General features: G+C 43.5%; 1 non-coding gene across 1 annotated transcript; it reads left to right on the forward strand.

Moving 5' to 3' along the window:
• Positions 1–3,669: 3,669 nt before the first annotated feature.
• Positions 3,670–3,743, forward strand: TRNAI-AAU (transfer RNA isoleucine (anticodon AAU)). The gene has a single exon. It is a non-coding gene; the product is annotated as a tRNA-Ile (tRNA).
• Positions 3,744–16,560: the final 12,817 nt, after the last annotated feature.

The raw sequence follows: 16,560 nt of genomic DNA on the forward strand, positions 1-16,560 counted from the left end.
TTCATGGCTGGTTAGCTCAGTTGGTTAGAGCATGGTGCTAATAACGCCAAGGTTGCAGGTTCGATCCCCGTACGGGCCAAGTTAAGTTTTTTTTCTCAAGTAAACTTTTTTTTTCTCATTTAATCAAACGCTTGTAAATCCATACACTCTGTTGCTCCAGTACACGTTCACTTTCCATTAGTCCTTCTTTTGCCACTTCTGACCAAAGCTCAAGCCGGCAGCGCCAGTAGAACAACAGAAGTGCAAGAGATTGTCTCTCCAAGATGGAGACACTGGCTCAGACTATGTCACGTGAGAGGTGGAGGGAGACCAAGAGCTGATTATTAGATGCGTGGGGATAAGAGGAACATAACTCAGGTGAACAGATTCTGGATAGTCATGCTATAGCTAGGATCAGCAACGTTACAGGGGAAAGGATAGGAAAATAATTAGGTGACAGAAGTATAGAAGTGGCTACAAGGGGGCGTGTCTCTTAACAGGGCCGAAAGATACACTGAAGGCGAAGGTGAAGTGAAAGAAGAAAGAAAGATCAAAGGAAATCAACAGTGATTGAGAGAAAACTCACAAAGGCAAATTGAGCAAAAGACAGGACCTGGGGAGTTAGACTACTTCAATGCAAATTTATGCCGCAGATGAGCATGACAACTGACCTTTGTCCAGTGGTGCTGAAACAATTTTCAGTGTGGGGGTGCTGCCATCAAAGGGCTTCTGAAAATCCAGGAATCATACAAAGAACAAGTCCTGCAGAATGAGCCACGCACATTCAGAAAGAGTGGTGATGCGTTGGTTACTTATTGGTAATCTTCATTAGCCTTAGTCCATTGCGTCCTTGTGACAGTCATTACAAAGTAAAGTGATGTCACCCTCCAAGAGGAAGAAAGAACAGGAGGATTCTTAAATGCTAGCGCCATGCACCCAACCTGGGTGCCAAGCCCTTGCCAAAGGACTGATGGGAAGGTGGGCAGGATGTAATGTTTGTGACAAGGACAAGATGGATTTAGGGTAATGCAGAGTTCAAAACATTGGTACTCAAATGCAAAACAGAAAATTTATTAAGCGATAATGCTTCACAAATGTATGCATTGAGGCCCAAGTAACCACCCTAGGAATTTCCTAGATTGTTACTCACTGGAATTCAACCCAGGAGGTGGCCATTCCTCTCGTAGACCATCCCTGACCTGGAAGATTTTCTAAAAAGCCTTGCAAAGCCAGAAAAATTGACAACTTAATCCACCTACTCAGAGTCATAAAAGTCACCTTCTTGTCTTTTCCAGGCTGTCCAAAAGTCACAAACAAGGAGTCGGTTTTCCTGAACTGCAGAGGCCTGGTGACATAAATGAAAAGAGCTCTTTAAACATCAAGTGTATTCAACAAATGTTCCTCCGGAGAGGAAGGAGAGGGAATGAAAGAAGGAAGAATTATTTCCTAAGATCTATCAAAAATAGACTTAACCTTTGCAGCAAAGGTAGGGCTAGGCCTTAAAGTTACCCCATCTTCCAAAGTATCAAATGAAGAGAGGACAGCATTTTAAGGCTCCCAGCTCCCCAATTGTTCTCAGCAAGGTGATAGCAAATAGGAAAATAACTTTATAGGAGACAATCTTTAATTGTACAGTATCCAGATCCTCAAAGAGATAAAATTGCAAAGCCTATAAAAGAGTTGGAAGATTCTGAGTTGGAGAAAAGGGATTTTTCATTGTTCTTACCATTGACAAAAGATCATAACAGTCTAGACACCAAAGAGTGTAACATCGATGAAAGTTCAGAAAAGTCCCTAAAAGCCTTTATCGCAAACCAATGAGCTTTCAGAGTGGAAAGAGATTCAAGTGAAACCCATTCAGAAGAAAATGCAAAATAGCAGACAAACTACAGGTAGGTGCCAAAAGATCATTAGCAGAACATCATGTCTGAAAGGACTTCCAGTTCTTTGAGTAAGACTTCGAAGTAGAAGGCCTGCTGGAGTGCTGACTTAACTCCACTAAGGAAGAGGAAAGACCCTTTGCTAGCAGTCCAGACTTCTCAACCTCCAAAGCGATAGAGTGAGTTGGAGCAAGAAGGTCAGGGACGACGTTCTGAGCAGAGACACACTTGAGCAGTACCCAAGGAGGTAGAAGAGCCAGGGGTTCAGAAGAGGAAACCATGACATCTCTGGCCAATCAGGGTCAACAAGAATCAAGTTCCCTCCCCCTGCTGAGACTTGAAGAGAACCATCTGGATCAATAAAAAAGGGGGAATGTATAAAGGAGACTTCTCAGCCACTTTATCACCAATACGTCCACTACCTAGGCTCCTTGTTCCGGAAACCTGGATCAGAATCGACAAAGATGAGCATTGTCCTTGTTTGAAAAGAGATCCAGAAAGGGTTTCACAAACTCTCGGCATATCTCTCAAAACAACGACCTGGATAACGTCAACTCCAGCAAATTTGGAAACCTCCAGCTGTCTGCCATCACATTGTCGGTGCCCTTGATGTGTACTGCCGACGTATGCAACAGGTTGATCTCTGCCCAATAGCCCAATTGTTCTGCTATTGCATTGAGGGATTTTGAATGCATGCTTCACTGCTGGTTAATGTAAAAGACCGCTACCTTATTCTCTGTCTTTACTAGCACATTTTTCTGAGACAGATGATGATGGGAAAACTTCAAAGCCCTGAAGCTTACCATCAACTCCATCTACTTCCATGACCTCCGACTCTCTAGGAAAGACCACTTGAATCGACAGGATCAGTCCAACACAGTAGCTCTCCAGCCAGGTTTGCTGGCATCTGTTGCGAGGAATTCAGGAGGATCCAGGTGTATTAGTGTCCACTTAGACCAGTGTTCTTCAAACTCTTTAATGCCACATCCACCCAAAGGGAAAAAAAACATTGGTGCCTCCCCTCTGAATTTTCCAGAATTCTTCTATCAAATTGACACTGTTTAAATATGTCTAGACCTATTTAAACATTGCAGTTAAGTTCTGTTACTGTTTTAAAAATGCAATCAAATACATGACCCCAAATATACTATTCTGGTCAGGCAGGCCTTACTAACCAATTGCAGCATCATGCTCTGCTGAGTAAACTGATCTCACGGCAGTGAGGAATGCACAGGCCGGGTGGTGCCCGGCGCACGAAAGCGCGCCTTCTTGTGTTGTATGTCTCTTTGCGCAAATGCAAACTCAAATTTCCTGCACTGTGGTCGGCAGGAGAGACATGGGAAGGTGCAGTAGGGAAGGCTTGAGCAACAAACCGTAGGCTATGTTTTGTTGTTACTTTGTTGACATGAGCTAGAGTAATTTAAAGCAGAAGGAACGTCCAGACCTAAAAACAACTCTCTTACCTCCAACGCCGAATAACCACTATAATTAGAATATCTCAAAAGCAGCTGGCCTTGTAAACTTAATGAGCAAGCAAGCCGATGCATTTTGGGTTTTGTTGTAAAAGAATACAAATCCTATCCATCCTTTCCTTTTCTTCCGGCAACAACCAATGTTACAATGATATCACAGCACACAGTGACATTGACTGAAAGCAGAGGCGCTGAGGCTGGCGTGCAGCACTCAACAGCTCTTGTTATTGCAATCCAGACAGGGGACGGTAGGAGAAAAGTATGAAGGAATTGCGATAGTGAGACCGACTCTTCAGTGTATCTGCATGTCATGGAAAAAGGATAACTCTGTCATTCATGGCTGGTTAGCTCAGTTGGTTAGAGCATGGTGCTAATAACGCCAAGGTTGCGGGTTCGATCCCCGTACGGGCCAAGTTAAGTTTTTTTTCTCAAGTAAACTTTTTTTTTCTCATTTAATCAAACGCTTGTAAATCCATACACTCTGTTGCTCCAGTACACGTTCACTTTCCATTAGTCCTTCTTTTGCCACTTCTGACCAAAGCTCAAGCCGGCAGCGCCAGTAGAACAACAGAAGTGCAAGAGATTGTCTCTCCAAGATGGAGACACTGGCTCAGACTATGTCACGTGAGAGGTGGAGGGAGACCAAGAGCTGATTATTAGATGCGTGGGGATAAGAGGAACATAACTCAGGTGAACAGATTCTGGATAGTCATGCTATAGCTAGGATCAGCAACGTTACAGGGGAAAGGATAGGAAAATAATTAGGTGACAGAAGTATAGAAGTGGCTACAAGGGGGCGTGTCTCTTAACAGGGCCGAAAGATACACTGAAGGCGAAGGTGAAGTGAAAGAAGAAAGAAAGATCAAAGGAAATCAACAGTGATTGAGAGAAAACTCACAAAGGCAAATTGAGCAAAAGACAGGACCTGGGGAGTTAGACTACTTCAATGCAAATTTATGCCGCAGATGAGCATGACAACTGACCTTTGTCCAGTGGTGCTGAAACAATTTTCAGTGTGGGGGTGCTGCCATCAAAGGGCTTCTGAAAATCCAGGAATCATACAAAGAACAAGTCCTGCAGAATGAGCCACGCACATTCAGAAAGAGTGGTGATGCGTTGGTTACTTATTGGTAATCTTCATTAGCCTTAGTCCATTGCGTCCTTGTGACAGTCATTACAAAGTAAAGTGATGTCACCCTCCAAGAGGAAGAAAGAACAGGAGGATTCTTAAATGCTAGCGCCATGCACCCAACCTGGGTGCCAAGCCCTTGCCAAAGGACTGATGGGAAGGTGGGCAGGATGTAATGTTTGTGACAAGGACAAGATGGATTTAGGGTAATGCAGAGTTCAAAACATTGGTACTCAAATGCAAAACAGAAAATTTATTAAGCGATAATGCTTCACAAATGTATGCATTGAGGCCCAAGTAACCACCCTAGGAATTTCCTAGATTGTTACTCACTGGAATTCAACCCAGGAGGTGGCCATTCCTCTCGTAGACCATCCCTGACCTGGAAGATTTTCTAAAAAGCCTTGCAAAGCCAGAAAAATTGACAACTTAATCCACCTACTCAGAGTCATAAAAGTCACCTTCTTGTCTTTTCCAGGCTGTCCAAAAGTCACAAACAAGGAGTCGGTTTTCCTGAACTGCAGAGGCCTGGTGACATAAATGAAAAGAGCTCTTTAAACATCAAGTGTATTCACCAAATGTTCCTCCGGAGAGGAAGGAGACGGAATGAAAGAAGGAAGAATTATTTCCTAAGATCTATCAAAAATAGACTTAACCTTTGCAGCAAAGGTAGGGCTAGGCCTTAAAGTTACCCCATCTTCCAAAGTATCAAATGAAGAGAGGACAGCATTTTAAGGCTCCCAGCTCCCCAATTGTTCTCAGCAAGGTGATAGCAAATAGGAAAATAACTTTATAGGAGACAATCTTTAATTGTACAGTATCCAGATCCTCAAAGAGATAAAATTGCAAAGCCTATAAAAGAGTTGGAAGATTCTGAGTTGGAGAAAAGGGATTTTTCATTGTTCTTACCATTGACAAAAGATCATAACAGTCTAGACACCAAAGAGTGTAACATCGATGAAAGTTCAGAAAAGTCCCTAAAAGCCTTTATCGCAAACCAATGAGCTTTCAGAGTGGAAAGAGATTCAAGTGAAACCCATTCAGAAGAAAATGCAAAATAGCAGACAAACTACAGGTAGGTGCCAAAAGATCATTAGCAGAACATCATGTCTGAAAGGACTTCCAGTTCTTTGAGTAAGACTTCGAAGTAGAAGGCCTGCTGGAGTGCTGACTTAACTCCACTAAGGAAGAGGAAAGACCCATTGCTAGCAGTCCAGACTTCTCAACCTCCAAAGCGATAGAGTGAGTTGGAGCAAGAAGGTCAGGGACGACGTTCTGAGCAGAGACACACTTGAGCAGTACCCAAGGAGGTAGAAGAGCCAGGGGTTCAGAAGAGGAAACCATGACATCTCTGGCCAATCAGGGTCAACAAGAATCAAGTTCCCTCCCCCTGCTGAGACTTGAAGAGAACCATCTGGATCAATAAAAAGAGGGGGAATGTATAAAGGAGACTTCTCAGCCACTTTATCACCAATACGTCCACTACCTAGGCTCCTTGTTCCGGAAACCTGGATCAGAATCGACAAAGATGAGCATTGTCCTTGTTTGAAAAGAGATCCAGAAAGGGTTTCACAAACTCTCGGCATATCTCTCAAAACAACGACCTGGATAACGTCAACTCCAGCAAATTTGGAAACCTCCAGCTGTCTGCCATCACATTGTCGGTGCCCTTGATGTGTACTGCCGACGTATGCAACAGGTTGATCTCTGCCCAATAGCCCAATTGTTCTGCTATTGCATTGAGGGATTTTGAATGCATGCTTCACTGCTGGTTAATGTAAAAGACCGCTACCTTATTCTCTGTCTTTACTAGCACATTTTTCTGAGACAGATGATGATGGGAAAACTTCAAAGCCCTGAAGCTTACCATCAACTCCATCTACTTCCATGACCTCCGACTCTCTAGGAAAGACCACTTGAATCGACAGGATCAGTCCAACACAGTAGCTCTCCAGCCAGGTTTGCTGGCATCTGTTGCGAGGAATTCAGGAGGATCCAGGTGTATTAGTGTCCACTTAGACCAGTGTTCTTCAAACTCTTTAATGCCACATCCACCCAAAGGGAAAAAAAACATTGGTGCCTCCCCTCTGAATTTTCCAGAATTCTTCTATCAAATTGACACTGTTTAAATATGTCTAGACCTATTTAAACATTGCAGTTAAGTTCTGTTACTGTTTTAAAAATGCAATCAAATACATGATCCCGAATATACTATTCTGGTCAGGCAGGCCTTACTAACCAATTGCAGCGTCATGCTCTGCTGAGTAAACTGATCTCACGGCAGTGAGGAATGCACAGGCCGGGTGGTGCCCGGCGCACAAAAGCGCGCCTTCTTGTGTTGTACGTCTCTTTGCGCAAATGCAAACTCAAATTTCCTGCACTGTGGTCGGCAGGAGAGACATGGGAAGGTGCAGTGGGGAAGGCTTGAGCAACAAACCGTTGGCTATGTTTTGTTGTTACTTTGTTGCCATGAGCTAGAGTATTTTAAAGCAGAAGGAACGGCCAGACTTAAAAACAACTCTCTTACCTCCAACGCCGAATAACCACTATAATTAGAATATCTCAAAAGCAGCTGGCCTTGTAAACTTAATGAGCAAGCAAGCCGATGCATTTTGGGTTTTGTTGTAAAAGAATACAAATCCTATCCATCCTTTCCTTTTCTTCCGGCAACAACCAATGTTACAATGATATCACAGCACACAGTGACATTGACTGAAAGCAGAGGCGCTGAGGCTGGCGTGCAGCACTCAACAGCTCTTGTTATTGCAATCCAGACAGGGGACAGAAGGAGAAAAGTATGAAGGAATTGCGATAGTGAGACCGACTCTTCTGTGTATCTGCATGTCATGGAAAAAGGATAACTCTGTCATTCATAGCCGGTTAGCTCGGTTGGTTAGAGCGTGGTGCTAATAACGCCAAGGTCGCGGGTTCGATCCCCGTATGGGACAAGTTAAGTTTTTCTCTCAAGTAAACTCTTTTTTTCTCATTTAATCAAACGCTTGTAAATCCATACACTCTATTGCTCCAGTACACGTTCACTTTCCATTAGTCCTTCTTTTGCCACTTCTGACCAAAGCTCAAGCCGGCAGCGCCAGTAGAACAACAGAAGTGCAAGAGATTGTCTCTCCAAGATGGAGACACTGGCTCAGACTATGTCACGTGAGAGGTGGAGGGAGACCAAGAGCTGATTATTAGATGCGTGGGGATAAGAGGAACATAACTCAGGTGAACAGATTCTGGATAGTCATGCTATAGCTAGGATCAGCAACGTTACAGGGGAAAGGATAGGAAAATAATTAGGTGACAGAAGTATAGAAGTGGCTACAAGGGGGCGTGTCTCTTAACAGGGCCGAAAGATACACTGAAGGCGAAGGTGAAGTGAAAGAAGAAAGAAAGATCAAAGGAAATCAACAGTGATTGAGAGAAAACTCACAAAGGCAAATTGAGCAAAAGACAGGACCTGGGGAGTTAGACTACTTCAATGCAAATTTACGCCGCAGATGAGCATGACAACTGACCCGTGTCCAGTGGTGCTGAAACAATTTTCAGTGTGGGGGTGCTGCCATCAAAGGGCTTCTGAAAATCCAGGAATCATACAAAGAACAAGTCCTGCAGAATGAGCCACGCACATTCAGAAAGAGTGGTGATGCGTTGGTTACTTATTGGTAATCTTCATTAGCCTTAGTCCATTGCGTCCTTGTGACAGTCATTACAAAGTAAAGTGATGTCACCCTCCAAGAGGAAGAAAGAACAGGAGGATTCTTAAATGCTAGCGCCATGCACCCAACCTGGGTGCCAAGCCCTTGCCAAAGGACTGATGGGAAGGTGGGCAGGATGTAATGTTTGTGACAAGGACAAGATGGACTTAGGGTAATGCAGAGATCAAAACATTGGTACTCAAATGCAAAACAGAAAATTTATTAAGCGATAATGCTTCACAAATGTATGCATTGAGGCCCAAGTAACCACCCTAGGAATTTCCTAGATTGTTACTCACTGGAATTCAATCCAGGAGGTGGCCATTCCTCTCGTAGACCATCCCTGACCTGGAAGATTATCTAAAAAGCCTTGGAAAGCCAGAAAAATTGACAACTTAATCCACTTACTCAGAGTCATAAAAGTCACCTTCTTGTCTTTTCCAGGCTGTCCAAAAGTCACAAACAAGGAGTCGGTTTTCCTGAACTGCAGAGGCCTGGTGACATAAATGAAAAGAGCTCTTTAAACATCAAGTGTATTCAACAAATGTTCCTCTGGAGAGGAAGGAGAGGGAATGAAAGAAGGAAGAATTATTTCCTAAGATCTATCAAAAATAGACTTAACCTTTGCAGCAAAGGTAGGGCTAGGCCTTAAAGTTACCCCATCTTCCAAAGTATCAAATGAAGAAAGGACAGCATTTTAAGGCTCCCAGCTCCCCAATTGTTCTCAGCAAGGTGATAGCAAATAGGAAAATAACTTTATAGGAGACAATCTTTAATTGTACAGTATCCAGATCCTCAAAGAGATAAAATTGCAAAGCCTATAAAAGAGTTGGAAGATTCTGAGTTGGAGAAAAGGGATTTTTCATTGTTCTTACCATTGACAAAAGATCATAACAGTCTAGACACCAAAGAGTGTAACATCGATGAAAGTTCAGAAAAGTCCCTGAAAGCCTTTATCGCAAACCAATGAGCTTTCAGAGTGGAAAGAGATTCAAGTGAAACCCATTCAGAAGAAAATGCAAAATAGCAGACAAACTACAGGTAGGTGCCAAAAGATCATTAGCAGAACATCATGTCTGAAAGGACTTCCAGTTCTTTGAGTAAGACTTCGAAGTAGAAGGCCTGCTGGAGTGCTGACTTAACTCCACTAAGGAAGAGGAAAGACCCTTTGCTAGCAGTCCAGACTTCTCAACCTCCAAAGCGATAGAGTGAGTTGGAGCAAGAAGGTCAGGGACGACGTTCTGAGCAGAGACACACTTGAGCAGTACCCAAGGAGGTAGAAGAGCCAGGGGTTCAGAAGAGGAAACCATGACATCTCTGGCCAATCAGGGTCAACAAGAATCAAGTTCCCTCCCCCTGCTGAGACTTGAAGAGAACCATCTGGATCAATAAAAAGAGGGGGAATGTATAAAGGAGACTTCTCAGCCACTTTATCACCAATACGTCCACTACCTAGGCTCCTTGTTCCGCAAACCTGGATCAGAATCGACAAAGATGAGCATTGTCCTTGTTTGAAAAGAGATCCAGAAAGGGTTTCACAAACTCTCGGCATATCTCTCAAAACAACGACCTGGATAACGTCAACTCCAGCAAATTTCGAAACCTCCAGCTGTCTGCCATCACATTGTCGGTGCCCTTGATGTGTACTGCTGACGTATGCAACAGGTTGATCTCTGCCCAATAGCCCAATTGTTCTGCTATTGCATTGAGGGATTTTGAATGCATGCTTCACTGCTGGTTAATGTAAAAGACCGCTACCTTATTCTCTGTCTTTACTAGCACATTTTTCTGAGACAGATGATGATGGGAAAACTTCAAAGCCCTGAAGCTTACCATCAACTCCATCTACTTCCATGACCTCCGACTCTCTAGGAAAGACCACTTGAATCGACAGGATCAGTCCAACACAGTAGCTCTCCAGCCAGGTTTGCTGGCATCTGTTGCGAGGAATTCAGGAGGATCCAGGTGTATTAGTGTCCACTTAGACCAGTGGTCTTCAAACTCTTTAATGCCACATCCACCCAAAGGGAAAAAAAAACATTGGTGCCTCCCCTCTGAATTTTCCAGAACTCTTCTATCAAATTGACACTGTTTAAATATGTCTAGACCTATTTAAACATTGCAGTTAAGTTCTGTTACTGTTTTAAAAATGCAATCAAATACATGACCCCAAATATACTATTCTGGTCAGGCAGGCCTTACTAACCAATTGCAGCGTCATGCTCTGCTGAGTAAACTGATCTCACGGCAGTGAGGAATGCACATGCCAGGTGGTGCCTGGCGCACGAAAGCGCGCCTTCTTGTGTTGTACGTCTCTTTGCGCAAATGCAAACTCAAATTTCCTGCACTGTGGTCGGCAGGAGAGACATGGGAAGGTGCAGTAGGGAAGGCTTGAGCAAGAAACCGTTGGCTATGTTTTGTTGTTACTTTGTTGACATGAGCTAGAGTAATTTAAAGCAGAAGGAACGGCCAGACCTAAAAACAACTCTCTTACCTCCAACGCCGAATAACCACTATAATTAGAATATCTCAAAAGCAGCTGGCCTTGTAAACTTAATGAGCAAGCAAGCCGATGCATTTTGGGTTTTGTTGTAAAAGAATACAAATCCTATCCATCCTTTCCTTTTCTTCCGGCAACAACCAATGTTACAATGATATCACAGCACACAGTGACATTGACTGAAAGCAGAGGCGCTGAGGCTGGCGTGCAGCACTCAACAGCTCTTGTTATTGCAATCCAGACAGGGGACAGAAGGAGAAAAGTATGAAGGAATTGCGATAGTGAGACCGACTCTTCTGTGTATCTGCATGTCATGGAAAAAGGATAACTCTGTCATTCATGGCCGGTTAGCTCAGTTGGTTAGAGTGAGGTGCTAATAACACCAAGGTCGCGGGTTCGGTCCCCGTATGGGCCAAGTTAAGTTTTTCTCTCAAGTAAACTCTTTTTTTCTCATTTAATCAAACGCTTGTAAATCCATACACTCTGTTGCTCCAGTACACGTTCACTTTCCATTAGTCCTTCTTTTGCCACTTCTGACCAAAGCTCAAGCCGGCAGCGCCAGTAGAACAACAGAAGTGCAAGAGATTGTCTCTCCAAGATGGAGACACTGGCTCAGACTATGTCACGTGAGAGGTGGAGGGAGACCAAGAGCTGATTATTAGATGCGTGGGGATAAGAGGAACATAACTCAGGTGAACAGATTCTGGATAGTCATGCTATAGCTAGGATCAGCAACGTTACAGGGGAAAGGATAGGAAAATAATTAGGTGACAGAAGTATAGAAGTGGCTACAAGGGGGCGTGTCTCTTAACAGGGCCGAAAGATACACTGAAGGCGAAGGTGAAGTGAAAGAAGAAAGAAAGATCAAAGGAAATCAACAGTGATTGAGAGAAAACTCACAAAGGCAAATTGAGCAAAAGACAGGACCTGGGGAGTTAGACTACTTCAATGCAAATTTACGCCGCAGATGAGCATGACAACTGACCATTGTCCAGTGGTGCTGAAACAATTTTCAGTGTGGGGGTGCTGCCATCAAAGGGCTTCTGAAAATCCAGGAATCATACAAAGAACAAGTCCTGCAGAATGAGCCACGCACATTCAGAAAGAGTGGTGATGCGTTTGTTACTTATTGGTAATCTTCATTAGCCTTAGTCCATTGCGTCCTTGTGACAGTCATTACAAAGTAAAGTGATGTCACCCTCCAAGAGGAAGAAAGAACAGGAGGATTCTTAAATGCTAGCGCCATGCACCCAACCTGGGTGCCAAGCCCTTGCCAAAGGACTGATGGGAAGGTGGGCAGGATGTAATGTTTGTGACAAGGACAAGATGGACTTAGGGTAATGCAGAGTTCAAAACATTGGTACTCAAATGCAAAACAGAAAATTTATTAAGTGATAATGCTTCACAAATGTATGCATTGAGGCCCAAGTAACCACCCTAGGAATTTCCTAGATTGTTACTCACTGGAATTCAACCCAGGAGGTGGCCATTCCTCTCGTAGACCATCCCTGACCTGGAAGATTTTCTAAAAAGCCTTGCAAAGCCAGAAAAATTGACAACTTAATCCACCTACTCAGAGTCATAAAAGTCACCTTCTTGTCTTTTCCAGGCTGTCCAAAAGTCACAAACAAGGAGTCGGTTTTCCTGAACTGCAGAGGCCTGGTGACATAAATGAAAAGAGCTCTTTAAACATCAATTGTATTCAACAAATGTTCTTCCGAAGAGGAAGGAGAGGTAATGAAAGAAGGAAGAATTATTTCCTAAGATCTATCAAAAATAGACTTAACCTTTGCAGCAAAGGTAGGGCTAGGCCTTAAAGTTACCCCATCTTCCAAAGTATCAAATGAAGAGAGGACAGCATTTTAAGGCTCCCAGCTCCCCAATTGTTCTCAGCAAGGTGATAGCAAATAGGAAAATAACTTTATAGGAGACAATCTTTAATTGTACAGTATCCAGATCCTCAAAGAGATAAAATTGCAAAGCCTATAAAAGAGTTGGAAGATTCTGAGTTGGAGAAAAGGGATTTTTCATTGTTCTTACCATTGACAAAAGATCATAACAGTCTAGACACCAAAGAGTGTAACATCGATGAAAGTTCAGAAAAGTCCCTAAAAGCCTTTATCGCAAAGTAAGGAGCTTTCAGAGTGGAAAGATATTCAAGTGAAACCCATTCAGAAGAAAATGCAAAATAGCAGACAAACTACAGGTAGGTGCCAAAAGATCATTAGCAGAACATCATGTCTGAAAGGACTTCCAGTTCTTTGAGTAAGACTTCGAAGTAGAAGGCCTGCTGGAGTGCTGACTTAACTCCACTAAGGAAGAGGAAAGACCCTTTGCTAGCAGTCCAGACTTCTCAACCTCCAAAGCGATAGAGTGAGTTGGAGCAAGAAGGTCAGGGACGACGTTCTGAGCAGAGACACACTTGAGCAGTACCCAAGGAGGTAGAAGAGCCAGGGGTTCAGAAGAGGAAACCATGACATCTCTGGCCAATCAGGGTCAACAAGAATCAAGTTCCCTCCCCCTGCTGAGACTTGAAGAGAACCATCTGGATCAATAAAAAGGGGGGGAATGTATAAAGGAGACTTCTCAGCCACTTTATCACCAATACGTCCACTACCTAGGCTCCTTGTTCCGTAAACCTCGATCAGAATCGACAAAGATGAGCATTGTCCTTGTTTGAAAAGAGATCCAGAAAGGGTTTCACAAACTCTCGGCATATCTCTCAAAACAACTACCTGGATAACGTCAACTCCAGCAAATTTGGAAACCTCCCGCTGTCTGCCATCACATTGTCGGTGCCCTTGATGTGTACTGCCGACGTATGCAACTGTTTGATCTCTGCCCAATAGCCCAATTGTTCTGCTATTGCATTGAGGGATTTTGAATGCATGCTTCACTGCTGGTTAATGTAAAAGACCGCTACCTTATTCTCTGTCTTTACTAGCACATTTTTCTGAGACAGATGATGATGGGAAAACTTCAAGGCCCTGAAGCTTACCATCAACTCCATCTACTTCCATGACCTCTGACTCTCTAGGAAAGACCACTTGAATCGACAGGATCAGTCCAACACAGTAGCTCTCCAGCCAGGTTTGCTGGCATCTGTTGCGAGGAATTCAGGAGGATCCAGGTGTATTAGTGTCCACTTAGACCAGTGGTCTTCAAACTCTTTAATGCCGCATCCACCCAAAGGGAAAAAACAACATTGGTGCCTCCCCTCTGAATTTTCCAGAATTCTTCTATCAAATTGACACTGTTTAAATATGTCTAGACCTATTTAAACATTGCAGTTAAGTTCTGTTACTGTTTTAAAAATGCAATCAAATACATGACCCCAAATATATTATTCTAGTCAGGCAGGCCTTACTAACCAATTGCAGCGTCATGCTCTGCTGAGTAAACTGATCTCACGGCAGTGAGGAATGCACAGGCCGGGTGGTGCCCGGCGCACGAAAGCGCGCCTTCTTGTGTTGTACGTCTCTTTGCGCAAATGCAAACTCAAATTTCCTGCACTGTGGTCGGCAGGAGAGACATGGGAAGGTGCAGTAGGGAAGGCTTGAGCAACAAACCGTTGGCTATGTTTTGTTGTTACATTGTTGACATGAGCTAGAGTAATTTAAAGCAGATGGAACGGCCAGACCTAAAAACAACTCTCTTACCTCCAACGCCGAATAACCACTATAATTAGAATATCTCAAAAGCAGCTGGCCTTGTAAACTTAATGAGCAAGCAAGCCGATGCATTTTGGGTTTTGTTGTAAAAGAATAGAAATCCTATCCATCCTTTCCTTTTCTTCCAGCAACAACCAATGTTACAAAGATATCACAGCACACAGTGACATTGACTGAAAGAAGAGGCGCTGAGGCTGGCGTGCAGCACTCAACAGCTCTTGTTATTGCAATCCAGACAGGGGACAGAAGGAGAAAAGTATGAAGGAATTGCGATAGTGAGACCGACTCTTCTGTGTATCTGCATGTCATGGAAAGAGGATAACTCTGTCATTCATGGCCGGTTACCTCAGTTGGTTAGAGCGTGGTGCTAATAACGCCAAAGTGGCGGGTTCGATCCCCGTACGGGCCAAGTTAAGTTTTTTTGAAGTGGCTACAAGGGGGCGTGTCTCTTAACAGGGCCGAAAGATACACTGAAGGCGAAGGTGAAAGAAGAAAGAAAGATCAAAGGAAATCAACAGTGATTGAGAGAAAACTCACAAAGGCAAATTGAGCAAAAGACAGGACCTGGGGAGTTAGACTACTTCAATGCAAATTTACGCCGCAGATGAGCATGACAACTGACCCTTGTCCAGTGGTGCTGAAACAATTTTCAGTGTGGGGGTGCTGCCATCAAAGGGCTTCTGAAAATCCAGGAATCATACAAAGAACAAGTCCTGCAGAATGAGCCACGCACATTCAGAAAGAGTGGTGATGCGTTGGTTACTTATTGGTAATCTTCATTAGCCTTAGTCCATTGCGTCCTTGTGACAGTCATTACAAAGTAAAGTGATGTCACCCTCCAAGAGGAAGAAAGAACAGGAGGATTCTTAAATGCTAGCGCCATGCACCCAACCTGGGTGCCAAGCCCTTGCCAAAGGACTGATGGGAAGGTGGGCAGGATGTAATGTTTGTGACAAGGACAAGATGGACTTAGGGTAATGCAGAGTTCAAAACATTGGTACTCAAATGCAAAACAGAAAATGTATTAAGCGATAATGCTTCACAAATGTATGCATTGAGGCCCAAGTAACCACCCTAGGAATTTCCTAGATTGTTACTCACTGGAATTCAATCCAGGAGGTGGCCATTCCTCTCGTAGACCATCCCTGACCTGGAAGATTTTCTAAAAAGCCTTGCAAAGCCAGAAAAATTGACAACTTAATCCGTCTACTCAGAGTCATAAAAGTCACCTTCTTGTCTTTTCCAGGCTGTCCAAAAGTCACAAACAAGGAGTCGGTTTTCCTGAACTGCAGAGGCCTGGTGACATGAATGAAAAGAGCTCTTTAAACATCAAGTGTATTCAACAAATGTTCCTCCGGAGAGGAAGGAGAGGGAATGAAAGAAGGAAGAATTATTTCCTAAGATCTATCAAAAATAGACTTAACCTTTGCAGCAAAGGTAGGGCTAGGCCTTAAAGTTACCCCATCTTCCAAAGTATCAAATGAAGAGAGGACAGCATTTTAAGGCTCCCAGCTCCCCAATTGTTCTCAGCAAGGTGATAGCAAATAGGAAAATAACTTTATAGGAGACAATCTTTAATTGTACAGTATCCAGATCCTCAAAGAGATAAAATTGCAAAGCCTATAAAAGAGTTGGAAGATTCTGAGTTGGAGAAAAGGAATTTTTCATTGTTCTTACCATTGACAAAAGATCATAACAGTCTAGACACCAAAGAGTGTAACATCGATGAAAGTTCAGAAAAGTCCCTGAAAGCCTTTATCGCAAACCAATGAGCTTTCAGAGTGGAAAGAGATTCAAGTGAAACCCATTCAGAAGAAAATGCAAAATAGCAGACAAACTACAGGTAGGTGCCAAAAGATCATTAGCAGAACATCATGTCTGAAAGGACTTCCAGTTCTTTGAGTAAGACTTCGAAGTAGAAGGCCTGCTGGAGTGCTGACTTAACTCCACTAAGGAAGAGGAAAGACCCTTTGCTAGCAGTCCAGACTTCTCAACCTCCAAAGCGATAGAGTGAGTTGGAGCAAGAAGGTCAGGGACGACGTTCTGAGCAGAGACACACTTGAGCAGTACCCAAGGAGGTAGAAGAGCCAGGGGTTCAGAAGAGGAAACCATGACATCTCTGGCCAATCAGGGTCAACAAGAATCAAGTTCCCTCCCCCTGCTGAGACTTGAAGAGAACCATCTGGATCAATAAAAAGAGGGGGAATGTATAAAGGAGACTTCTCAGCCAC

The sequence above is a fragment of the Pleurodeles waltl genome, chromosome 12, assembly GCF_031143425.1.
Source record: "Pleurodeles waltl isolate 20211129_DDA chromosome 12, aPleWal1.hap1.20221129, whole genome shotgun sequence".
NCBI lineage: Eukaryota > Metazoa > Chordata > Amphibia > Caudata > Salamandridae > Pleurodeles > Pleurodeles waltl.